Below are 17,618 nucleotides of genomic sequence, written 5' to 3'. Positions count from 1 at the left end.
ATAAACAATTTACCAGTGAGTCATCTGCTAGAGGATTCCTATCCAGAAAATATGAAGAACTCAACTTCAACACAGCAAAAGAAGAAAAATACAGTAGTTGGGCAAATGAATCAAACTGTTTTTTTCAAAAGAAGGAATATGGAAGCCAATAAATATGTGAAAGCTCTCTATTACACTTAATAATGGTGAAAATAGAGATCAAATTTGAACAAATTCCCATTTTAGTCAAGTCAGAAAGGCTCCCACCACAAAACAAACAAATAAAAACAAACAAACAAAAAATTAACAAGACTACCAAAAATCCTAGTAAGGATGTGGGAAACAGGAAAGGAACCTTTATATACTGTTGTTGCTGATATAAATTGGTGTGATCACTGTGCAATAAAGTATATATTTTCTTTAGAAAACTGAATTACTACCATTGATCCCATTATATCCCTCTTGTCCATAACCAAGATAAATCATAGACTGCATAAAATAAACTATCCTGTATGTCCATGTTTATTACAGCACTATTCTCATCAACAAAGGCACAGAATCAATAAATGTGCTCATCAATTCAAATGCATCAAAAGCATGATGTGATGCACATATGTACATACTTTTAGCTCTCACTTTATATACTCTTGGAAAGAGAGTCTCAGTGAAGGGTTTTTATTTAAGGTAAGGTGAGTCTGTGGACCACTCTTGTGAATTGTGAATTGTCTTGACTGTGTCAATTGAATTGTGAATAACCACCTGTTTTGACTAGCACCATTTACTTGTTTGGGATGCTAGACTGTATAAAAATGGATAAAAGGGAGAGTATACAAATTGAGAGGAGCATTCCCCTTGTTTGGAGTCCTGGACAATGTAAAAATGAGAAGAGGTGATCTGAACACAAGTATTCATGCATGCATCCTCTCTACTATCGACTGTGGCTGTGAGTCTATGTTTCAGGCTAAACTTTTCCTTGACTTCCTCGCAAAGATGGACTATAACCATCTTAGAATTGTAAACTATATAAGCCTTCTATGTCCTAATATTCCTTTGCTTTTGACAGTTTTTCCCCCATACCAACAGAAATCAACCCCGTGAAAATGTACAAAAAATGTATTTAGTCATATACAAGAAAAAAATTGTGATTTTTTAAAAAAATATGAAAATAATAATCATGAAGTTAAGTGCAATAAACAAGATTCAGAAAGACAAATATTACACTGTTTCTCTTATATGTAGAAGCTAGTCTACTAAATCTCCCAAGAAGTTGGGATGAAGGCGTTTTTCATTTTGAGATGATTGTGAGCCCATTGTGCTGGAGGAGGAATATAATGTTCAGATTGTGAAACATCTCCCCACAGGACCATATGTTTGGACACTTGGTCTTCAGCTAATGATCCTGGTTGTGGAGCCTTTGGAGATGGAGACTCACAGAAGAAATAGTTCAGTGGGGGTGGACTTAAGCTTTTATATCTCCATTTTACTTGTTTATGTGCTGCTAGCTGATTCTACAATGAAAAGATCGGCCTCGTGCTCAAAACACAATGCATTTTTTAACAGACTTTATATCCTCAAAATATTATCCAAAATGAGCCTCCTTCCCTAAATTATTCCTTGTCAGGATTTTAGTCCAGTCCTATGAGCATATTTTCTACTGGCAATGGTGTATGGCTAAAAGTAGAACAATTATACCATGTGTTTGTATTAGCTAACATTGTATACCAATTTTCTTAGATTTTACTTCTGCCCTTTTTTCTTTTTTTTTATTCGATATATTTTTTATTTACATTTCGCAGCCCTATTTATAATAGTCAGAAGCTGGAAAGAACCCAGGTATCCCTCAATAGAAGAATGGATGCAACAAATGTGATATATATATATATATATATATATATATATATATATATATACACACACACACACACACACAATGGAGTACTATTCTGCCCTTTTTTCTGACCAAAATCTTTCAGTCAAATACAACATTCTACTTTCCTATCATCCCTTTTATTTTTTTTCTTCTGGCCGTAAAAGCTCAGCTCATTGTGTCTACCCCTCATATGACATACATGTAATTTTCTCTTTAACTTTGATTTTGAAAAATTTATGGTGTGGTTTGGGAATAATGTTGCCAAAGTTGCTTGCTGCTACTGATTCTTCTTCTTCTTCTTCTTCTTCTTCTTCTTCTTCTTCTTCTTCTTCTTCTTCTTCTTCTTCTTCTTCTTCTTCTTCTTCTTCTTCTTCTTCTTCTTCTTCTTCTTCTCCTCCTCCTCCTCCTCCTCCTCCTCTTCTATCTTTTGCTACCCATCCTTTTTTCTTCTCCTTATCCTCTTCCTCCTCCTGTCCCTCCTTCTCTTCTTCCTCCTTCTCTTCCAGCTCCTTCTCCTCCTCCTCCTCCTCCTCCTCCTCCTCCTCCTCCTCCTCCTCCTCCTCCTCCTCCTTGTTCATTTTAACTATTTTCACTTGGGGCTTGTTGTGTTGGTTTAGAGTTATCTAAGTTTGAAGAATTTGGGCATACAAATGCTACAAATTCATTTTCTATCTCATCTCTTATTTTAGGGCTTTAAAAAAGAATACCGACACATTTATTTTTTAATATTTCTATTTGTCCCATGACAATGTTATGCATGCATATGATGTTTGGATACCAGTGACCACCCTTTATTCTCCTTTTATCCCCCTCATGACCCATCAACTCTACTCTGTCTACTTCTTTCCAAAAAGTCATCTTCTTACATTCATAGCTTCCATTAGTTTTATGACCCACTTGATATATTCATGGTTGCTTGCATGGGCATGGGGTGAGGTTACTTACTAGAGTGTGAGAAACTTACCAGAGCTACACCACTAAAGAAAAATGATTCAGTCTCCCTTCTCCCAGCAGCTAGGAGTTGCCAGTAGCCCCTCAGGAAAGGGTGGGGACCCTTGAACCCTTCTTGACCATGATGGAATGTTGGCAGGCCCAATTTTCTATGCATCTTATGCAGTTAACCACAGCTTCTGTAACTTAAGTTGCTTGCTTTTATTTCATTTTACTACTTTTTTCTTGTAGGATCTGATTTTTTCCATCAGCTCATGAAGTATATGTATCATCTCCCATGCTGTCTCTTTGATCTATAGAATTTTATGTGGGTCTTTTTAGGCATTCAGTATCTCAACTTAGTCCTACTAATCCTTCATTTCTCTGCAGGAACATATGGAATATAGTCATAATCATTCTATTAGCGTTATCTCCTAATTCTAGCATCTGTGTCAGATATGAAAAATTTGAATTTTCCCTTTATTAAATCATAATTTTCTCACATTTTGCTATGCTTTAAATTTTTCCTTTAACTGCCAAACATAATGAGTTGTACATTAGTGTGCTCTGAGATTTTTGTGTTTCTCTATAAATAGTTTTGAACTTTGTTTAAGCACACAATATGTTCACATGAAAACAATTTAAACTTCTGAGATATTTTATCTCCCCACTATTTTATGCATGTGTAGAATATATTTTGAGCAGAATCATCTCCATTACTTTATTTTTTCCTTCTTTTGTTCATTCATTCTTTTTCCCAACTAGTCCACTCCCACTTCAATGTCTTTTGTAGGTATGACCCAATGAGTTAAATTAGAGTTCCTTGCATCAACTTGGAGTTTGGCCAACTTAGAGTAGCTATTCCTATGAAGAAAACTCCTTACTGTTTCTGGGAAACCCATTATCTACCAGTAGCTCTTTAGTTAAATGTAAAGCTGAATGAGTCCCTTAATATCCATGATGGAATGCAGATGGGCCCACTGTAGGATGGGTCTCATGCAGATTTATATAGTTGTAGCTTCATGAGAAATCAAACCTTTCTTGTAAATTTTGATGTAAGAACAGATAAGCATTTTGTCTAGTGATATTTACTCTCCATTACTGGAATGAAAGCCTTCTGGATATTCCCCAAATTGTCCTGTTTTTGTTTTTTGTTTTTTTTCAAGCAAGCTGTCAAAAATGAGGACTGTTTTCAGCTCTTTGTTTTGTTTTGATTTTACTTTTTAAAAAATTTTTTTAAATGAATTCATTATTTTATTTATTTACATCCCAGATGCTGCCCCTTCTCTCTGTCCCATTTTCAAATTTCTTCCCTCTTTTGTCCCACCTTCCAATAAGGATCAAAGTATTCATACGTTGGTCTTTCTCCTTCTTGAGCTTCATGTGCTCTGTGAGTTTTATCTTGGACATTCCAAGCTTTTGGGCTAATATCCACTTATCAGTGACTGTATACCATATGTATTCTTTTGTGATTGGGTTACCTCACTATGGATGATTTTTTTTTCTAGTTCCATCCATTTGCCTAAGAATTTCATGAATTCATTGTTTTTAATAGCAGAATAGTACTCAACTGTGTAAATGTACCACATTTTCTGTATCCATTCCTCTCTTGAAGGACATCTGGGTTTTTTCCAGCTTCAGACTATTATAAAAAAAAAAACGCTGCTATGAACATACAGGAGCATGTGTCCTTACTGCATGTTGGAGCATGTTCTGGGTATATGCCCAGAAGTGGTATAACTGGGTCCTCAGGGAGTACTATGTCCAATTTTCCGAGGAACCGCCAAACTGATTTCCAGAGTTGTTTTAACAACTTGCAATGCCACCAGCAATGGAGAAGTGTTCCTCTTCTTCCCCAGCATTTGCTGTACCATGAGTTTTTGACCTTGGCCAATCTGACTGGTGTGAGGTGGGTTGTTTTGATTTGAATTTCCCTGATGATTAAGGATGTTGAACATTTCTTTAGGTGTTTCTCAGCCATCTTGTATTCCTTACTTGAGAATTCTTTGTTTAGCCCTGTACCCCATTTTTAATAGCATTATTTGGTTCTCTGGTTGAGGTCTTTGTAGATATTAAATATTAGCCCTCTATTGCATGGAGGATTGGCAAAGATTTTTTTCCCAATCTGTTAGTTGCCATTTTGTCTTATTGACAGTGTCCTTTGCCATACAGAAGCTTTGGCAATTTTATGAGGTCCCATTTGTCAATTCTTGATCTTAGAGAATAAGCTATTGGTGTTCTATTTAGGAAATTTTTCCCTATACCCATGTGCTCCAGGTTCTACCCTACTTTCTCTTCTATTAGATTCAGTGTATCTGGCTTTATGTGGAGGTCCTTGATCCACTTGGACTTAACCTTTGTACAGGGAGATAAGAATGGATCAATTTGCATCCTGCTACATGTTGATTACCAGTTGACCCAACAACAATTGTTGAAAATGCTCTTCCCCCCCACCCCATCGGATGTTTTTAGCTCCTTTGTCAAAGATCAAGTGACCATAGGTGTGAGGATTCATTTCTGGTCTTCAATTTTATTCCATTGATCTACTTGCCTGTCACTGTACTAATACCATGCAGTTTTTAACACAATTGCTTTGTAGTACTGCTTGAGGTCAGGGATATTGATTGCCCCAGAAGTTCTTTTACTGTTGAGGATAGTTTTAGCTATCCTGGGTTTTTTGTTATTCCAAATGAATTTGAGAATTGCTCTTTCTAACTCCATGAAGAATTGAGTTGGGATTTTGATGGGGATTGCATTGAATATATAGATTGCTTTTGGCAAGATGGCCATTTTTACTATATTAATCCTGCCAATCCAAGAACATGGGAGCTCATTCCATCTTCTGAGATCTTCTTCAATTTCTTTCTTCAGAGGCTTGAAGTTTTTGTCATACACTTTCACTTGCTTGGTTAGAGTCACACCAAGTTATTTTATATTATTTGTGACTATTGTGTAGGGTGTCCTTCCCCTAATTTCTTTCTTAACTTCTTTATCCTTTGAGTATAGGAAGGCTACTGATATTTTAGAGTTAATTTTATATCCAGTCACTTTGCAGAAGTTGTTTATCACATTTAGGAGTTCTCTGGTACATTTTTTGGGGTCACTTAAGTTTACTTTCATATCATTTGCAAGTAGTGATGCTTTAACTTCTTCGTTTCCAGTTTGGATCCCTTTGCCCTCCTTTTGTTATCTAATTGCTCTGGCTGGGACTTTGAGTACTATATTGAACAGGTATGGAGAGAGTGGACAGCTTTGTCCAGTTCCTGATTTCAATGGGATTGCTTCAAGTTTCTCTCCATTTAGTTTGATGTTGGCTACTGGTTTGCTGTATAATGCTTTTTCTATGTTTTGTTATGGGCCTTGAATTACTAATCTTCCCAAGACTTTTATCATGAAGAGGTTTTGGATTTTGTCAAATGTTTTCTCAGCACCTAATGAAATGATCATGTGGTTTGTTTTTTCTTTGAGTTTGTTTATATAGTGGATTAAATTGATGGATTTCCGAATACTGAACCATCCCTGCATCACTGGGATGAAGCCTACTTGATCATGGTGGATGATGGTTTTGATGTGTTCTTGGATTCAGTTGGCAAGAATTTTACTGAGTATTTTGCACTGATATTCATAAGGGAAATTGGTCTAAAGTTCTCTTTCTCTGTTGGGTATGTGTGTGGATTAGGTATTAGAGTAATAGTGGCTTTATAAAACAAATTAGGTAGGGTTCCATCTGTTTCTATTTTGTGGAATAGTTTGAAGAGTATTGCTTTTAGGTCTTAATTGAAGGTCTAATAGAACTCTGGATTAAACACATCTGGTCCTGGGCTTTTTTGGTTCAGAGACTATTAATGACTGCTTCAATTTCTTTAAGAGTTATGAGTTTGTTAGATTATTTATCTGATCCTGATTTAACTTTGTTACCTGGTATCTGTCTAGAAACTGTCCATTTCATCTAGATTTTCTACTTTTGTTGAGTATAGGCTTTTGTAGTAAGATCTGATAACTTTTTGACTGTCCTCAGTATCTGTTGTCATGTCTTCCTTTTTATTTCTGATTTTGCTGATTTTGATACTGTTTCTGTGCCCTCTGGTTAGTTTGGCTAAGGGTTTATCTATCTTGTTTTTTCAAAGAACAAGTTTCTGCTTTTGCTGATTCTTTCTATAGTTCTTTTTGTTTCTACTTGGTTTATTTCAGCCTTGAGTTTGATTATTTACTGCCATCTACTCCTCTTGGGTGTATTTGTTCCTTTTTGTTTTAGAGCCTTCAGCTGTGCTGTCAAGCTGTTAGTATATGCTCTTTCTAGTTTTCTTTTTGGGGGCACTCAGAGCTATGAGTTTTCCTCTTAGCACTGCTTTCATTGTGTTGCATAAGTTTGGGTATCCTGTGCCTTGGTTTTCATTAAATTCTAAAAAGTCTTTAATTTCTTTATTTCTTCCTTGACCAAGTTATCATTGAGTAGAATATTGTTCAGTTTCCATGTGTATGTGGGCTTTCTGTTGTTTTTGTTGTTATTGAAGATAGGATGCATGGAATTATTTGAATCTTCTTCTTTTTTTTATATATTTTTTATTCGATATATTTTTTATTTACATTTCAAATGATTTCCCCTTTTCTAGCCCCCCTCTCCCCGAAAGTTCCATAAGCCCCCTTCTCTCCCCCTGTCCTCCCACTCACCCCTTCCCACTTCCCCGTTCTGGTTTTGCCCTCTACTGCTTCACTGAGTCTTTCCAGAACAAGGGGCCACTCCTCCTTTCTTCTTGTACCTCATTTGATATATGGATTATGTTTGGGGTATTCCAGTTTTCTAGGTTAATATCCACTTATTAGTGAGTGCATACCATGAGTCACCTTTTGAGTCTGGGTTACCTCACTTAGTATGATGTTTTCTAGCTCCATTGAATCTTCTTATATCTGCTGAGGTCTGTTTTATGATCAAGGATGGTCAGTTTTGGAGAAGGTACCATGAGTTGCTGAGAAGAAGGTATATTCTTTTGTTTTAGGATAAAATGTTCTACAGATATCTGTTAAATCCATTTGGTTCATAACTTCTGTTAGTTTTACTGTTTCTCTGTTTAGTTTGTATTTCCCTTATCTGTCCATTGATGAGAGTAGGGTATTGAAGTCTCCCACTGTCATTGTGTGGGGTGCAATGTGTGCTTTGAGCGTAGTAAAGTTTCTTTTATAAATGAGGGTGGCCTTGTATTTGGAGCATATATGTTCAGAATTCAGAGTTTATCTTGGTATATTTTTCCTATGATGAGTATGAAGTATCCTTCCTTATCTTTTTTGATTGTTTAAGTTTGAAAGTCGATTTTATTCAATATTAGAATGGCAACACTAGCATGTTTCTTGGAACCATTTGCTTGGAAAATTGTTTTCCAGCCTATTACTCTGAGGTAGTGTCTGTCTTTGTGCCTGAGGTGAGTTTCCTGTATGAAGAAAAATGTTTAGTCCTGCTTATGTATCCAGTCTGTTAGTCTATGTCTTTTTATTGGAGAATTGAGTCCATTGATATTAAGAGATATTAAGAAGTGATTGTTGCTCTGACCCAGAAATTTTCCTGTCTAAAAGAACTGCAGGGACAAAAAAAATGCAGAAGAGACTGAGGGAAATGATATACAGTGACTACCCCAAGATTGGATCACTCTCAAGGGGAGGCTCCAAGGCCAAACACTATCCCTGATAGTGTGTTATACTTACAGACAGAAGCCTAGCATGGCTTCCTTCCAAGAGGCCCAACAAGCAGCTGACTGAGACAGAAGCAGATATTTAAACCCAATCAATGGTATGAAGTTGGCAACTCCTGTGGTTGAATTAGGGAAGAGTTGAAAGAAGTTGAGGAGGGTAACTCCATAGAAAGACCAGCATTTCAACCAACCTAGACCCCTAAGATCTGTCAGAAACTGAGCCACCAACCAGGCAGCATGCAAGAGCTGTTCTGAGGGCCCTGATACATATTCAGCAAAGGACTTCCTGTTCTGGTGTCAGTGAGAGAAGATGCACTTAACCCTCAAAAGACTAGGGAATGAGGAGGCCTGGAGGAGTGTGAGGTGGGATAGGAGTTTGGGGACATACTCTTGGAGAGGAGGAAGGAGGAATACAATGAGGAACTGTGGGAAGGCAGAATGGGAGGGGTATAGCAACTGTACTATAAAAAATGATTAAAGATAATATTAATACTAATAAAAAAAAGAAGTGGTTGTTGCTTCCTGGTTTGTTGTTGTTGTTGTTGTTGTTGTTGTTGTTGTTGTTGGAGGTGGTGTTATGTTTGTGTGGCACTCTTCTTTTTGGTTTGTTAAAAGACGATTAATTTCTTTCTTTTTCTAGTGTGTAGTTTCCCTCCTTTTGTTGGTATTTTCCAATTATTATCCTTCGAAGGGCTGTATTTGTGGAAAGATATTGTGTAAATTTGTTTTTTGTCATAGAATACCTTGGTTTGTCCATCTATGGTAATTGAGAGTTTTGCTGGATATAGCAGCCTAGATTGTGATTTGGGTTCCCTTGTGGTCTGTATGATATCTGCCCAGGGTCTTCTGGCTTTCATAGTCTCTGGTGAGAAGTCTGGTGTAATTCTGATAGGTCTGCCTTTATATGTTACTTGACCTTTTGCCCTTACTTCTTTTAAGACTCTTTCTTTGTTTAGTGCATTTGGTGTCTTAATTATTATGTGACAGGAGCAATTTCTTTTCTGGTCAAATCTATTTGGATTTCTGTAGACTTCTTGTTTGTTCATGGGCATCTCTTTCTTTGGGTTAGGGAAATTTTCTTTTATAATTTTGTTGAAAATATTTATTGGCCCTTTAAGTTGGAAATCTTGACACTCTTTTATACCTTAGTATAATAATCCTTATAATCCTTAGTTTTGGTCTTCTCATTTTGTCTTAGATTTCCTAGCCGTTTTGGATTAGGAGCTTTTTGCATTTTGCATTTTCTTTGACTGTTGTGTAAATGCTTTCTATGGTATCTTTTGCATCTGAGATTTTCTCTTCTATCTCTTGTATTCTGGTGTTGATGCTTGCATCCATGATTCCTGACTTCTTTCCTAGGTTATATCCAGAGTTGTTTCCCTTTGTGATTTCTTTACTGTTTCTACCTCCATTTTTAGATGGTGGGTGGTTTTGTTCAATTCCTTCACCTGTTTGGTTGTGCTTTTCTGTAAGTCTTTAAGGGCTTCTACCTGTTAACTTGTATTCTCCTGTATTTCTTTAAGGGAGTTATTTATGTCCATCTTTAAGCCCTCTATCAGCATCATGAGCTGTGGTTTTAAATCCAAATCTTGCTTTTCCAGTGTATTGGGGTTTCTGGGACTTGCTGTTCTGGGAGAATTGATTTTGGATGGTGCCATGTTGTCTTGATTTCTGTTGGTAACATCCCAACAGATTTTTTTCTTTGCCATCTGGTTATCTCTGGTGTTAGTTGGTCCTGCTGTCTCTGGCTGGCACTTGTCACTCCTGGGGGCCTGCATATCTGTCTCAGTACCCCTGAGTGACCAGCTCTCCCATGACACAGAGTAATGTGGCTCAGCCCAGCTCCTGGGTGCAGATGGAGCCTAGAAGCATCCTTTTCCACCTGTTCTGCCTCTCCTTTGTTCCCTGTGCTCCTGGATATACCTGCCTGCTCAGTCACTGGAGAGAAAATGGCAGCCTCACCTCCAAACCCAGGAGTCAAATCACTTCCTGCAGAGTAGTTCTCCCCTGGAAGGAGCTGTGCAAGACAGCTGTAGTGCTGCCCAGTGCTTGGGTGCAGGTGGAGCCCAGATGGACCCTGGTCCAGCTGCTCTGCCATGCCCGTGTTCCCTGGGATCCTGGCTGTACCTGCCTGCTCAGTGGCTGGAGAGATAATGGCCCCCATCCCATTTTCTAAGGTACATCTAACAGAACTCCTCCTCTTCATTTCACATAGCCTCCTCTTCCTCTTCCTCCTCCTTCTCTTCTTCCTCCTCTTCCTCCTTTTCCTCCTCCTCCTCCTCTTCCTCCTCTACCTCCTCTTCCTCCACCTCCTCCTCCTCTTGTTCATATCCAGTAAGTTCAATTGTGTTGCCAACTGAACCACTGACTAAATATTGTTGACTGGGTCTTACGAAGCTTTTGTGTAGGTCACCATAGCTTCACTGAGTTCATGAACAACAGCCGTGTCACATTCAAAGGACAGCATTTTAGAGCACTCTTACTCACACTGTGTCTCTTACATTCTTTCTGACTCCTCTTTACTTGAGCCTTGAGGATAAGGTGTGACACCTGAATGTCCCACCTAGGGTCAAACCCTCAATAGTTCCTCATTCTCAGCATTTAATTTTATTTTGTTATTCTTTCAACAAAGCTTTGAAAATTAGATTTAGGTCTACAGGAAAGTTGCAAAGATAGTTGAGAGTGGTGTCTTTATGTCATTTGCCTGGGTTCAGTTTCTCCTAATATTGTCATTAACGTGTATTTGTGTGAACTCAAAGATACAACCTAGTGTTGTACATTGTTATTTAACAGAACTCTACATTTTCTTTGTATTCCTCTAGCTTTTTTTTTTCATTCTTTTTTTTTATTCGATATAATTTATTTACATTTCAAATGATTTCCCCTTTTCTAGCCCCCTCCCACTCCCCGAAAGTCCCGTAAGCCTCCTTCTCTTCCCCTGTCCTCCCTCCCACCCCTTCCCAGTTCCCCGTTCTGGTTTTGCCAAATACTGTTTCACTGAGTCTTTCCAGAACCAGGGACCACTCCTGCTTTCTTCTTGTATCTCATTTGATGTGTGGATTATGTTTTGGGTATTCCAGTTTTCTAGGTTAATAACCACTTATTAGTGAGTGCATACCATGATTCACCTTTTGAGTCTGGGTTACCTCACTTAGTATGATGTTCTCTAGCTCCATCCATTTGCCTAAGAATTTCATGAATTCATTGTTTCTAATGGCTGAATAGTACTCCATTGTGTAGATATACCACATTTTTTGTATCCACTCTTCTGTTGAGGGATACCTGGGTTCTTTCCAGCATCTGGCAATTATAAATAGGGCTGCTATGAACATAGTAGAGCATGTATCCTTATTACATGGTGGGGAATCCTCTGGGTATATGCCCAGGAGTGGTATAGCAGGATCTTCTGGAAGTGAGGTGCCCAGTTTTCGGAGGAACCGCCAGAATGCTTTCCAGAGTGGTTGTACCAATTTGCAACCCCACCAGCAGTGGAGGAGTGTTCCTCTTTCTCCGCACCCTCTCCAACACCTGCTGTCTCCTGAATTTTTAATCTTAGCCATTCTGACTGGTGTAAGATGAAATCTTAGGGTTGTTTTGATTTGCATTTCCCTAATGACTAATGAAGTTGAGCATTTTTTAAGATGCTTCTCCGCCATCCGAAGTTCTTCAGGTGAGAATTCTTTGTTTAACTCTGTACCCCATTTTTTAATAGGGTTGTTCGGTGTTCTGGAGTCTAACTTCTTGAGTTCTTTATACATATTGGATATTAGCCCTCTATCTGATGTAGGATTGGTGAAGATCTTTTCCCAATTTGTTGGTTGCCGATCTGTCCTCTTGATGGTGTCCTTTGCCTTACAGAAACTCTGTAACCTTATGAGGTCCCATTTGTCAATTCTTGCTCTTAGAGCATACGCTATTGGTGTTCTGTTCAGAAACTTTCTCCCTGTACCGATGTCCTCAAGGATCTTCCCCAGTTTCTTTTCTATTAGCTTCAGAGTGTCTGGCTTTATGTGGAGGTCCTTGATCCATTTGGATTTGAGCTTAGTACAAGGAGACAAGGATGGATCAATTCGCATTCTTCTGCATGCTGACCTCCAGTTGAACCAGCACCATTTGTTGAAAAGGCTATCTTTTTTCCATTGGATGTTTTCAGCCTCTTTGTCGAGGATCAAGTGGCCATAGGTGTGTGGGTTCATTTCTGGATCTTCAATCCTGTTCCATTGATCCTCCTGCCTGTCACTGTACCAATACCATGCAGTTTTTAACACTATTGCTCTGTAGTATTGCTTGAGGTCAGGGATACTGATTCCCCCAGATTTTGTTTTGTTGCTGAGAATAGTTTTAGCTATCCTGGGTTTTTTGTTGTTCCAGATGAATTTGATAATTGCTCTTTCTAACTCTGTGAAGAATTGAGTTGGGATTTTGATGGGTATTGCATTGAATCTGTATATTGCTTTAGGCAAAATGGCCATTTTAACTATATTGATTCTACCAATCCATGAGCATGGGAGGTTTTCCCATTTTTTGAGGTCTTCTTCCATTTCCTTCTTCAGAGTCTTGAAGTTCTTGTCATACAGATCTTTCGCATGTTTGGTAAGAGTCACCCCAAGATACTTTATACTGTTTGTGGCTATTGTGAAGGGGGTCATTTCCCTAATTTCTTTCTCAGCCTGCTTATCCTTTGAGTATAGGAAGGCCACTGATTTGCTTGAGTTGATTTTATAACCTGCCACTTTGCTGAAGTTGTTTATCAGCTGTAGGAGCTCTCTAGTGGAGTTCTTTGGGTCACTTAGGTAGACGATCATGTTGTCTGCAAATAATGATAGTTTGACTTCCTCCTTTCCAATTTGTATCCCTTTGACCTCCTTATGTTGTCGAATTGCCCGAGCTAGTACCTCAAGTACAATATTGAAAAGATAAGGAGAAAGGGGGCAGCCTTGTCTGGTCCCTGATTTCAGTGGGATTGCTTCAAGTTTCTCTCCATTTAGTTTGATGCTGGCTACCGGTTTGCTGTATATTGCTTTTACTATGTTTAGGTATGGGCCTTGAATTCCTGTTCTCTCCAAGACTTTAAGCATGAAAGGATGCTGAATTTTGTCAAATGCTTTTTCAGCATCCAATGAAATGACCATGTGGTTTTGTTCTTTGAGTTTGTTTATGTAGTGGATTGTATTGATGGATTTCCGTATATTGAACCAACCCTGCATTCCCAGGATAAAGCCTACTTGATCATGGTGGATGATCGTTTTGATGTGTTCTTGGATTCGGTTGGCAAGAATTTTATTGAGTATTTTTGCATCGATGTTCATAAGGGAAATTGGTCTGAAGTTCTCTTTCTTTGTTGGATCTTTGTGTGGCTTTGGTATCAGCGTAATTGTGGCTTCGTAGAAGGAATTGGGTAGTGTTCCTTCTGTTTCTATTTTGTGGAATAGTTTGAAGAGTATTGGTGTTAACTCTTCTTTGAAGGTCTGGTAGAATTCTGCACTGAAACCATCTGGTCCTGTGCTTTTTTTGGTTGGAAGACTTTCTATGACTCCTTCTATTTCTTTAGGCTTTATGGGACTGTTCAGATGGTCTAGTTGGTCCTGATTTAATTTTGGTATTTGGTATCTGTCAAGGAAATTGTCCATTTCCTCCAGATTCTCCAGTTGTGTTGAGTACAGGCTCTTGTAGTAGGATCTGATGATTTTTTGGATTTCCTCAGTTTCCGTTGTTTTGTCTCCCTTTTCATTTCTAAGTTTGTTAATTTGGATACTTTCTCTGTGCCCTTTGGTCAGTCTGGCTAAGGGTTTATCTATCTTGTTGATTTTCTCAAAGAACCAGCTCCTGGTTTTGTTGATTTTTTGTATGGTTCTCTTTGTTTCTACTTGATTGATTTCGGCCCTGAGTTTGATGATTTCCTGCCTTCTACTCCTCCTGGGTGAAATAGCTTCTTTTTGTTCTAGGGCTTTCAGGTGTGTCATTAAGTTGGTAATGTATGCTCTCTCCATTTTCTTTTTGGAGGCACTCAGGGCTATGAGTTTTCCTCTTAGCACTGCTTTCATTGTGTCCCATAGATTTGGGTATGTTGTGTTTTCATTTTCATTGTGTTCTAAAAAGTCTTTAATTTCTTTCTTTATTTCTTCCTTGACCAAGGTATCATTGAGTAGAGTATTGTTCAATTTCCACGTGTATGTGGGTTTTCTGTTGTTTCTGTTGCTATTGAAGACCACTTTTATTCCATAGTGATCAGATAGGAGGCATGGGATTAGTTCTATCTTCTTATATTTGTTGAGGTCTGTTTTGTGACCAATTATATGGTCGATTTTGGAGAAGGTACCATGAGGTGCTGAAAAAAAGGTATATTCTTTTGTTTTAGGATAGAATGTTCTATATATATCAGTTAAATCTAATTGGTCCAAAGCTTCAATTAGTTTCATTGTGTCCTTGTTTAGTTTCTGTTTTCCTGATCGGTCCATTGAGGAAAGTGCAGTGTTGAAGTCACCCACAATTATTGTGTTAGGTGCAATGTGTGCTTTGAGTAGTTTTAACAAAGTTTCTTTTATGAAAGAGGGTGCCCTTGCATTTGGAGCATAGATGTTCAGGATTGAGAGTTCTTCTTGTTGTATTTTTCCTTTGACCAGCAAGAAGTGTCCCTCAGAGTCTCTTTTGATGACTTTGGGTTGAAAGTCAATTTTATCTGATATTAAAATGGCTACTCCAGCTTGTTTCCTGAGACCATTTGCTTGTAAAATTGTCTTCCAGCCTTTTACTCTAAGGTAGTGTTTGTCTTTGACCCTGAGGTGTGTTTCCTGTAAGCAGCAAAATGTAGGGTCCTGTTTACGTATCCAGTCAGTTAGTCTGTGTCTTTTTATTGGGGCATTGAGTCCATTGATGTTAAGAGATATTAAGGAATAGTGATTGTTACTTCCTATCATTTTTGACGTTATTTTTTAAATTTGATTGGTTAACTTCTTTTGGGTTTGATGAAAGGTTACTATCTTGCTTTTTTCAGGGTGAAGTTTCCCTCCTTGTATTGGTGTTGTCCTCCTATTATCCTTTTTAGGGCTGGGTTTGTGGATAGATATTGGGTGAACTTGGTTTTGTCGTGAAATATCTTAGTTTCTCCATCTATGGTGATTGAGAGTTTTGCTGGATATAGTAGTTTTGGTTGGCATTTGTGTTCTCTTAGAGTCTGCATAAGATCTGCCCAGGACCTTCTAGCCTTCATAGTTTCGGGTGAAAAGTCTGCTGTGATTCTGATAGGTCTTCCTTTATATGTTACTTGGCCTTTTTCTCTTACTGCCTTTAATATTCTTTCTTTGTTTAGAACATTTGGTGTTTTGATTATTATGTGACGGGAAGTATTTCTGTTCTGGTCCAGTCTGTTTGGAGTTCTGTAGGCTTCTTGTATATTCATGGGCATCTCTCTCTTTAGGTTAGGGAAGTTTTCTTCCATAATTTTATTGAAGATATTTGCTGGCCCTTTAAGTTGTAAATCTTCACTCTCATCTATGCCTATAATCCTTAGGTTTGGTCTTCTCATTGTGTCCTGGATTTCCTGGATATTTTGGGTTACAAGCTTTTTGCATTTTGCATTTTCTTTAACTGTTGAGTCCATGGTTTCTATGGAGTCTTCAGCATCTGAGATTCTTTCTTCTATTTCTTGTATTCTGTTGTTGATATTTGCATCTCTGTCCCCTGATTTCTTCCCAAGGCTTTCTATCTCCAAAGTTGTCTCCTTTTGAGTTTTCTTAGTTGTTTCTACTTCTGATTTTAGATCCTGGATGGTTTTGCTTAGCTCCTTCACTTGCTTGTTTGTGCTTTCCTGTAATTCTTTAAGAGATTTTTGTGTTTTTTCTTTCATGACCTCAGCCTGTTGACCCATGTTCTCCTGTATTTCTTTAAGAGATTTTTGTGTTTCATCTTTCATGACCTCAGCCTGTTGACCAAAGTTCTCCTGTATTTCTTTAAGTGTTTTTTGCATTTCCTCCTTGTTGGCTTTTGTATTCTCCTGGATTTCTTTCAATGATTTTTGTGTTTCCCTTGCAAGGGCTTCTAACTTTTGATCCATTTTCTCCTGAATGTCCTTCATGTGTTCCTGTACCAGCATCATGACCAGTGATTTTAAATCCAAATCTTGTTTTACTGGTGTGATGGGGTATCCAGGACTTGCTGGTAGAGGAGAATTTGGTTCAGATGTTGCCATATTGCCTTGATTTCTGTTAGTGATGTTCCTGCGTTTGCCTTTTGCCATCTAGCTCTCACTGGTGTTACTTGGTCTTGTCAGTGCTGGACTCACCAGTGCAAGCTGCCCCTTCCCCGTTGGCCTCTGGTGCACAGCTTACACTCTGCACTGCCTGTAGACAGGGTGCTGTTGTCCAGGCTGTTCAGATCCCGAAGCAGGCACCTGAAGGCTCCCGCTGGGGCCCGCAGGATTTATTGGAGCACACCGACTTCTCCCAGCTGGCCGCCCGGAAGCCCCCACTAGCCTCTTGATGGACCTGGAGATGTGGCGGCCACCCAGGCTGATCTGAAGCGGAAAGAGTTGACCTGAGGGCTTCTGCCTGAGGCCTTGCCCCAGATTGTGTCTGTGGGCCAGATGGAACCCGTGTGCACCCCCAGGGAGCTCCGAAGGTGTATGTTGCTGTGACCTCCCCTGTGTTCCGCTCACTCCGCTGGGCAGCCGATTTCCCCAACCGGGCTGGCGCACACTAGGTTAGCCTTGTCGCCCGGGCCCTGAGTCCAGGCAAACGCCTGGGAGGCCAAGGTCCGAGCAAAGTTCCCCTAGGGCTATGACTGTTATTTGGGTCCGCCAGGTGACCCGGATGGCGGGCGTGCGCGTCCGCGCTCCCCGAAAGCACCGGGAGAGTCTGTTGTGCTAATAACCTCCTGGGCGGGTTGACACACAGATGGCCCACCAAACCGCCCAGTTCTTGGGGTCAGTCCTGTGCCTTTTGGGGCCTAGACCCCCGTTTTGTTAGCCTCAGGCTACGCTTGTTAGCAGTCTCTGCCCTCCCGAGCACTCTGGCGCCGGCCGGGGCAAAAAAAAAAAAAAAAAAACTCCTGGCTGGGTTGGCGCCCCGATGGCCACTCGAACAGCCCAGGGCCTGGGTGCAGGCCAATGCCCGTCTGGCTCAGACCCCTGCGGTGTTGGGCCTAGGATTATGTTTGTG

The sequence above is a fragment of the Apodemus sylvaticus genome, chromosome 11 (assembly GCF_947179515.1).
Source record: "Apodemus sylvaticus chromosome 11, mApoSyl1.1, whole genome shotgun sequence".
In the NCBI taxonomy this organism is placed as follows: domain Eukaryota; kingdom Metazoa; phylum Chordata; class Mammalia; order Rodentia; family Muridae; genus Apodemus; species Apodemus sylvaticus.
The sequence above is the reverse complement of the archived record's forward strand: the minus strand, read 5'-3'. Positions refer to the sequence as shown.